A 9,442-nucleotide genomic window follows, 5' to 3' on the forward strand; every position below is an offset into this window, starting at 1 on the left:
CAAATGTTCTTGATTCTGGCAGAAAGCATCATCAAGCACCCATGGATGGCTGATGATGAGCTGGATGAGGCCACATGCAAGTGCATGCGGGAGCATGAGGAGATGGTGAGCCAGGAGATGACTGGTCTGCTGAAGGAGCTGAAGCAGAATGGCATGGCCCTGGGATGCCTGCCCTTCACTGCCATGCTGCAGTGGCAGTGCTGGACCATGGCTGTAACACTTATTCTGCTCTTTGGGCTGTAGTTGTAGCTCCAATTTTTGACAAATCGCTTCCATAAGCTTCTCATGGAAGTCACCCCTGTAGCATCCCCCCTTAACTCCCCACCCCATCAGCCTTGTTAAGAAACCCCAATACAAATGAAAGGGTTATAGCACATTTTCAAGTTTCTACTATAGACTATGCATACTAGGTAGAGATTTCCCAGATACTCTTCTTAAAGACAATGAAGATATGGGTTATACTTTGAAGGCCTGAATGCTATATGGAAATACATGCCTTTATCCATGTGTCAGCATTTTTTAACACTGGACCATTACAACTGGACCAATCTGATCATGTATGTATTGATGCTTATGACCAAAAGCTTCAATTGTAAGACAAGTTTCAAGGAAAAATTGACAAATTCTTTGGTTATAAATGCATTTCTTCCCTAAAAAAGCAGACAGTTGAGATATGCTAGTGATCAAGTCCTTGTGTGGAAATCAAAATTATTCACATTTGACTAACCCTTAAATGCTAAGGGCTAAATACAGGTTTCTCATTCCCTTTGAGATCATACTGCCCTCAAAAACTTTAAGAATTTAGACCTTTGCCTGATTACCTCTCATCTGAGACAGTACAAGGAAATAGTATTACCTTTAAAGTCTATGAACAATTTGGGATACACTGAAATTAATAACAGAAGCCTTTGATGAGGGCAGGGTTATAATCAATGCCTAAGAGTGAAGCTAAAACAATATGAGAGAAGAGAAAGATCATTGGTTTAATTTCTCTGTCTGATGTTTTAATAACATCATGGCATTAAGTTCACCAGAGCTGAGATCTGACACTGAATCACAACACTGGTCACTTGGGTTATTTACACCGAGCCAACAGGAACAAGTCACCCCTTTATGAAGCAGTACTTATTGCTTCCAGTCTCTTTTTCACATCACCTAAATCTTCACACTCTGGTTTTCCTTTCAGACTTTTGATGTTTTAATTGTATGTCTTGAAGCATTCATAAAGCAAACCTGAAAATAGAAAATTTAAAAGAAAATAAGAAAAAGGCTTTACAATTTCAGCCAAGCAGAAGAAATATGTGTAATGATGAGGGGAGAAATACTGAAAGTTGCTCAAATAGTTGCTGCCACACATTCAGCTTCAGACCACGTCTTTATTGTGAAAGGCCAGTGCTGTGAAGGACTGAGACCAGGTTTGGAGTGTCTCCTGCCTCACTGCTGTGGGCTCAGAGCTAGTCTGCTCCAAGGCCACCAGCATCCGTGTGGTGCGTGATGTGCTTTCAGCCACATACAGCCCTGAGGTGTATCTGTAACTTTGGGTAGGAGGGAGTCAGTTCAAAGTGCTAAACTGTTCTTTTAGGATGTTCCCATGTCCTGGGGAGACACACATGAATGTCCTGAGGGCAGTTCTTCTGAAAGTGTCCAGCTGCCACCTCAACTGGGAGCTCAGAGGGCAGGTAAGAAATCCCACCCATCTCAATATGGCTTGTCATCTCCCTGCATCCCAGAATGAATGAAGAGGGAAGGCTGGCTTAGACCCAGCCTTGTCCCTGTAGGTTCAAGCTGGAGTTGTCCCCAGAGAATGGAGAGCTCAGATCTTCTCTGAGAAGCACTGATAAACAGACCATGGATGCACCTTCCTTCTGCAAGGGCAGAGGAGTCCAGCACAAACAGTGCGCTCCCTTCCCCACGCCACATAGGATGAGATGCTGTTGAGTCAATAAAAAGCAGACCATTTTGCTCAATGGCCATCTCAAATTTGCAAAGCAGTTGGCTGTGCTGCAACATGCCAAAGAGTTTGTCACTGAGCTCTGCATACACGAGAGCTGGCTTCATTCCTTCCCCCTGGGAATCTTAACTCAGGCGACCTTAAATGCCTTAAATACCAGCTCAGAGCTCAGGCACCATCTGGAAACAATGATCTGGTAGAAGCCAAGGTGCTGATGCACGGAATTAACACAGGTCCCAGGTGCTGACATGTTACTTCCTGCCCTCCCCTAGCCTTGTTGTGTCCCACACGTGGATTTCAGTAGCAGGGACACTGCAGTCTCAGGGGCTAGAGGCTGCTGTGCTGGCGTGTTCACTGCGGCTGGAGCTGGGTGACAAGTGGTCAAGATTTGAAAAGGATGTTGTTTTCCTTATCTACAATAAATCAATAAGTTTCTCCAGAATTTTTTTATTTGTAGGTCCTTTTCAGCATATCCTTTACTCTCAGCAGTTTTCTTATCTTTGTTCTTCTTAGACTATAGTTTTCCTCCTCTTGTCCCTCTTCTGTTTCATTCAAATCTAAGATTTTTTCATTATTTTTGCTTTTCATTTGTTTATTGTATTCTATTCCATTTCATTTTTCCCTAACCTTTTCTCTGGTTTCATCTTAGTTCTCCCCTCCTCCTTTCCATCGCCATATTTACGTTTCTCTTTCAATGCCCACTTTCTATAGCCCTCTTCACATAATCCCTCGACACACTCTCCAACCCCCATATCAATCCTTTTTCTTTTTCTACTTATAACCTTTCGTCCTTTTACTGTTTTTTCCCTTCCAATGCACATTTTCTCCCCCTTCTCACATCCAGATGTTTTTCCCTCTCTATTTCCAGCTGTGCGAATAAATGACTTTTTTGTTAGTTTCAAGGAAGTTAGGTCAATCCTGAACAAAAGTACTTATATTTTCAGGAAACCAAAACGATGTAAATTATCATTTTGGTTTAACATTTTAAAAAGAATAAACTGAAAAATTGATTGTTTTGATCTTTGAGGTATTTATAGTAAATAATAGTTGAAGTAAATTTGTAAATTTGTAAATTCACTCACTTTGTTGAAGTGACTGAAAAAAAAGTCAAAGTATTTAGGCTTTGGGGGTGGAGGTGAGGGCATGGCAAGTAGCTTGTCATTTCTTTTTTGACAGGACTAAAGGGAGGATTACTATCCAAAACAACTCAGGTTGCTCTCACTACACATTCAAAGTGGTTTTGTTTTGATCAAAACTAATGTTTTAGGAGCAAAACAAATTTGGCTGATAAATTTATTCTGGCCCTAATTTCCATTTCCTTCTTTTTCCCTGTCCAGAATGGATGGTGAGCTGCAGAGAGCATGGAGGCACAGTGCAGTTTTTAGCTGGTATTTGGATGTTATTAAAAAAAAAAAAAAAAAAGAATTGATCTCTTCCCAAGCAGGGAGCATCAGCTGTACTTCCTTGTGTTTCCCAGTCCTTAGCTTCCTGGGACAGCAATTAAAATAGATCCCAGGTGGCTTAAAAATCTTGAATCACATCAAAAGCACAGAAGCTTCTTTCTATCAACAGCAGTTTCTTAAAAGGGGTGAAAACATGTTTCTTGCAAATGTTCTCCTGCACTTCAGTAGATAGCATTAGTCCCAGATGAAGGCTGCAAAGTGAAAAACATCAGCTGAGAACAGCAATTATGATTTCTAGTGATTTGGAAGGGAGTCACATCTGGGTACCTGGGAGAAGAATCCAGCCCAGACATGGCCCCAAATGCCATGTTTTTTCTGTGCATTGTGCCTAGATCACAATCAGCAAAAAGATTTTGTGGGAGAGGAGGGGAAGAAGAGGAAGCTGCCAATGAGAGGATATTCTTTGCTCATAAATCCCAATGCATTGAAACACAGATTAGACCCCTGCTTTCTTTTTAACCATCCCCTGCCTAGAGTCACTGAATCCTGAAATTTGCTGAACTGTTCAGCTCATGTCTGCCCTGAAGTAATGAATTGGCAGGCCTATTTCTAACAGTGATTAATGAAGCTTTTCAGAGGCAACCCATTATTTGATCCAAAGTTAAAACAGTGGTTCATCATTAATCACTACAGGACATAGGCTCACAGATTCATAATTCTCAGCTAGCCCATTTCATTAAGGGCCCCTCTCTTTCTTTTGTTAACCCAGGGCTCCCCTGTCTCCCCACCCCTCATGGACGCCTTCCCAGCACTCCATTTCCAGGTCTGCTCAAAGAAAAATTCACATGTTTTTCAGGCTCTGCAGCCTCTCAAAACTACAAAATCTTCTTTTAGATTTCAAAAATTCCCCTTCCCACAGAAAAATGTATCTGATTATCAAATATGAGCCAACATTGGCACCCAGTGGCTGAACAGATTAATCACAGATACATATTCCCCTGAGCCCACCTTTTCTATTCTTCAAAGACAGATTTTCCTCTGGGGTGTATGTGATACTCTTACACAGCCTTCCAGCTCTAGGCTTTGTAGGCATGGCTGTGAACTAGTTATGCTAAGAGAAGGAAAATGCAGGTTGTGGTTGGTCCTCCCCTCTGCCAGAGTCCATCAAAATCACTCCACAGAAGTCACAAGATGGGACTAACATCATCAAAGTGCACGCGGTGAGGAGCTTGGCTCCCAGAAGGCTACAGCACACACACGGCATCATTTGGCACCCAGCAGACATACTGGGTCTGCTCCTGAGTTTGTGAGTCCTGCTCCCCTGCAGGGCTGCAAGACATTCAAATTGGTATGAGTGGTCTTAGGAAAAGTCATATTGAGCCTTTTATCTCTAAACCATCTTCCTGAACTTGCCAATGACTTGACCTGGGGGATTGTGGTGGGTTGACCTTGGCTGGATGCCAGGTACCCACTAAGCCACCCTATCACCCCCCTCCTCAGCTGGGCAGGGCAAGGCAGGCAAAAAATAGGATAGAGAAAAACTCTTGGGTCAAGATAAATAGAGTTTAATAAAGCAAAAGCAAAGGCTATGCACAGAAGCAAAGGAAAACAAAATATTTATTCTCTACTTCCAATCAGCAGGTGATGCACAGATAGTTCCTGAGAAATAAGGTTTCAGTATATGTAGTAGTTGCTCTGGAAGACAAATATCTTATACATCCCGAAGTTCTGATGAGGTCAGGAATCAGGTCATCTCTGCTTCCTGTCTGAATTCTCTCATTCCTTCAGGATCAGCTTCTTGAACAAACTTTTCCTCTTCTTTCTCCACTTCTAACAGATTATGTGGACCCACTGTCAACTGTTTCTTTTCCACTACAGGGACAGTGACTGTAGTTGTTGTTTGGATCTCTGTCTCAACCACAGTCCTCTGAGAGTACTGAACTGTGGCTCAATGGGCACAGATCAGGCACCAGTACAGTGATGGAAACTGGTTTTCATTGGGGTGAGGAAGGCACTCTTCTGTCAGGTGGCATGTCAATTTATCAGGATTGCTTGCCTGTTCAGGTGTAAAGTCCCAGGCTATGGGAGGTGACAACCATCCTAGAAACCTGTCCAAATCCTTTCACGTGCCCTGCCGCCCAGAGATCTCTTGCCTCAGGACACATTTCAGTATCACCTGACCCAAAAATTGTCTTCTCTTATACCAGGATGACACCAGATTCCACAAACCACATACTATGCTACATTGATAATTAGTGGTATTAAAGTGTTCATAAGGATGAACAAGAACCTCAGGTACTCTACCCCTTCTTCTTAGTTTTTATATCTGGAATATCTCTTTGGCCAGTTTGGGTCATCTGGCCTGGCTGTATCCCATCTCAAGATCTTGTCCACTCCCAGCCTACTGATGAGGGTAGAATATTGAAGAGGTAGCCCTGGTGCTGTGTGAGCACTGCTCAGCAGTAGCCAAAACACTGGTGTGTTATCAACACCTTTTTAGCTACCGGTAGGAAGAGCGGTACTGTGAGGGCTGCTACAGAGAATATTAACTTCTGCTCAGTCAGACCTAATACAGAGAAGCAATGACAGAAAAGCTGGATGGTGGCTGGCATGTAAAGGGACAATCCCAAGCTACTACTGTTGCAGATGGTGCCAAGGAAGCACTGACTCTGCCTAATGGACATTCATTGGCAGTACTTTGCCACAGCCCCCAAAACATACCAAGAGTACCTGATCCTTGGCTCTAGTCACATTGAAAGCAGCAGGAACACCAGAAAAAGGGGATCCAATACCTTCAAAGGTGTTTCAAAATCAGAAGATAAAGGGCGGAAAAGAACTTTCCAATAACTTTGCAAAAGCATTTAGTTCTGACAAAGCTGAAATATTTAATTAACAAAGAAAAAACTAGTTCACTGATTTAATGTAAAAAACATTAAGGCATGATATTAAAATGCTTTAATACATACAGGGTATACATGTGATATTCAGCAATTCAATAGAATAATATGGTAAGTTAATTTATATATGAGTGTAACATGAAATTAAAATATATACATTTCAAATAGAAAAGGCTATCCTTTAGAAATAGACAACTTGGCTTGATCCCATCAGAGGAACAGATGTGAAATATTCCATTAGTCCTTTTACCCAAAACCAACCTCTCCAGTTACCAATTTGAAAATGTTTCATCAGCTTTAATCATAATATCTCTAATCAGATGTAAAAATTAAGGCACAGAGGAGTAAATGGCTTTTTGTTTAAGACTACACAGAAAGCTATTTGAAGAATCATGAACTGTTTTCCCTACAAGACAGTGCTCCTTCCAGCACTTATTATGACCATGTCCATACAGTTGTAGTGTTAATTAATGAGAAGCTATATTCAGGTTTTCAAACAGTGCTTTACTGTACCTTAACCCATTTGAGAATCCGTCTTTTCATTCCTTCCCTCTTACATTTACCTCCAACCCATTAAGCAATGTTATAGACATGGAAGAGAGCAAGATGCTTGTGGCTTTCACTGGAAATGCAGATGCTGCATGGGCTTGAAAGCAGTTCCTAAACACAGATGTTCATTGGCTTACAAAATTGGCACCTGGACACCAAAAGGAAAAAATGTATTTCATTAATAAGATTCTAAGATACTAATAAAAACATTTTAAACACAGATACATCATTCTGAAGAACTTATCACAAATAAAATTAAAGATCTCTATGATGAAAAGTCACATTAATTTTCCTTTCAGTCTGAGAAACTTGCTTCTCAGCAAAAACTTTTTGTACTGCAACCAAGGCTGTAAGTTACAAGGTAGAACAGCATGAACTAGAAAGATACTTCTTAAACCTGCTCCCTGATCACACTGAGTAAGGATGCTGAGGTTATTATCAGTTTTAAAAAGAAAATAACTAGCATAAGATAAAATAATATCCGTTCAGCCTTCCCATGGCCTAGCAGATTTCCTGGAGCTCTGTTAAGAGTTTGACCTCAGAGAACAGTGGCCCAGTGTCCCACCAGACCAGAAGTGCTCCCACAGGGTGAGGTCCAAGTTGGCGATTGGGGCTGGCCCTGCAGGAATCCCAGGAATGTGCTGGTTATGACCGCTCAGTGGGGTGCTGCTTTCTGTGCATAACCTTCTGCCTCCCTGAGACATCATCCCTTCCAGGACAGCAATGTGTGATGTCGAGCAGTTGGGTGCAAACGATTACTTGCAGTCAGACATCTGCAGGCAGAGCTTAGGCAGGAGGCTCTGTGTGTATAAGTCTGTCTATGGGCATTCACTTAAGGAAACATTACAGCTCTACAGAAGTGCTCCAAAAAACCAAAACTTAGCCTTTGAAACAACAAAAGGGGCTGCTATGAGCACAGGCTCCTTTCACCTCATCCCCTCCTGGGTAGGCTGCTTTTTAGCATGCAGCTACACGGTCCTCCACACCTCTTCAGCCCTTGCTTGCTTGCTCAGCCTTTGGGAATCCCATGTTACCAGCAGCCATGGTGGTGTTAATGTGATATTGGCAGTCATTCACCAGGAAATTGCACAGCACTCCAAAACATGGAAAGTTCCCAAACTCTGCCTTTTTTACTGCTGGTGATTTGGCACAGAGTCTGCTCAGCCACTGCAGGCTGACATGTTAGCCACACCTCAAGGACACATCTCTGTGGCTCAGCATTGCCTGGACATGTGTTTGGAAGAGGTTCCTTCCTTTATGCTTCACAAGCTTACAGAAGAGAGGGGGAAGATTTCCTCCCTCTTCCCCTGCCTCCCCTCCCCATCCTGGCCCTGATTCCTCTGTTTTCACAAGCTTTGCTCATAAACGAATTGGGAATACTTGGTGGGAATATATTCTCTGTAAATAGTTTCTTCTTCTGCCTGCCTCCTCTGTGCAGCCAGGAATGTGGGATTTATGGAGCCAGAAAAAGCCTGTTCAAAAGAATCCCATCTCTTTAGCACTAGGAATTAAGATATTCAGCTGGGCTGAGTAGATCTCAGTCCTGTCCCCTTGACATTTATGCAATCTACACTAGATAATGAAGTAAAATCAGACATGGTCTGAAGACCACCTACTCACCTGCCACCCATTCTCCCCATCCAGCCATTACTGACGTATGGGCCTGAGCTTTTTTCCTGTTCCCAGCTGGCCCTGCCCTGCAGAGTCTGGCAGCAGGAGTGGGAGCAATGCCACATCCTGGTGTTGCAGCCCAGGTGGGGTTTTGCTTCCCGGCAGAGCCGTCCCCAAGCATCAGCACATGACCTGGCTTCACCTAATTTGTGGCCCTGCTACAAGACTGCGTAGACACACAAAGAAGTTGCAACAACTTGAGAAGTTACCCCGAGTCCACTGTCAAGTGTGCAACCATCACATTACTGGTCCTGTGGCAGAGACTACATGATGCTGATGGACTTGTCCTGCTTTGCCAGAGAGAGAGCCCTTCGGAAGGCATCAGGGAGGCAGGCTGCAAAGAGCAAATTAAGCCTCTTTGTTTTAATCAGCTCTGACAGAGTCCAAGGGAGCAGCTTTCCGTGGTTTCCTGCAGGTTTCTTTCCTTTAGGTGGCGGTATGTGTTTGCAGCTCCCCGCAGCACTGCCTGCACTCCCAGCCCTGTGCCCAGCATCCTCACCCGGTGCTCAACCAGCACTGGGTTAATTTTCCAGAAAATCCTGCACACGCAATTAAAATGTTAATGTTGTGAGGGAAATGCCTCTGTTGAAGTAAACTCATTCGAGAGTCGGTTGTGCTCAGTGGAAGGGGAACAGTCTATTGATTTTGAACAAGGTCATATCTCATCAGACTTGCCACCTGGATTATTTTTGTTTGCGCTGATCAGCAACCGAGTCCTTGGTTTCCCAGTGAGTTCGAAATCACCTTAATGAAGTAGAAATTTTGGGGGGGAGGGGGAGGGTATGGTTTCCTTCCCAAGAATTTTCTTTATTACAGAAATGTGTTCCTCACCTGTTTATCTCTGACCACCTGCTCACCTCTGTGTTTGTTAACCTTATTTCACTAAAGCAGCAATAACTGATGCAAAAACTCTCAGTTCTGGCAGCTGCCAAATGAATTCATACCTTACACTGGGATTTGTACTGCAGCCA

General features: G+C 43.1%; 1 long non-coding RNA gene across 1 annotated transcript; it reads right to left on the reverse strand.

The window, feature by feature from the left end:
* Positions 1-5,206: 5,206 nt before the first annotated feature.
* Positions 5,207-9,395, reverse strand: LOC116790595. The gene is made up of 2 exons (XR_004358420.1): positions 8,421-9,395; positions 5,207-6,948 (listed from the first exon to the last, which is right to left on the reverse strand). It is a non-coding gene; the product is annotated as an uncharacterized LOC116790595 (long non-coding RNA).
* Positions 9,396-9,442: the final 47 nt, after the last annotated feature.

This window comes from Chiroxiphia lanceolata, chromosome 1 (genome assembly GCF_009829145.1).
Source record: "Chiroxiphia lanceolata isolate bChiLan1 chromosome 1, bChiLan1.pri, whole genome shotgun sequence".
Lineage (NCBI taxonomy): Eukaryota > Metazoa > Chordata > Aves > Passeriformes > Pipridae > Chiroxiphia > Chiroxiphia lanceolata.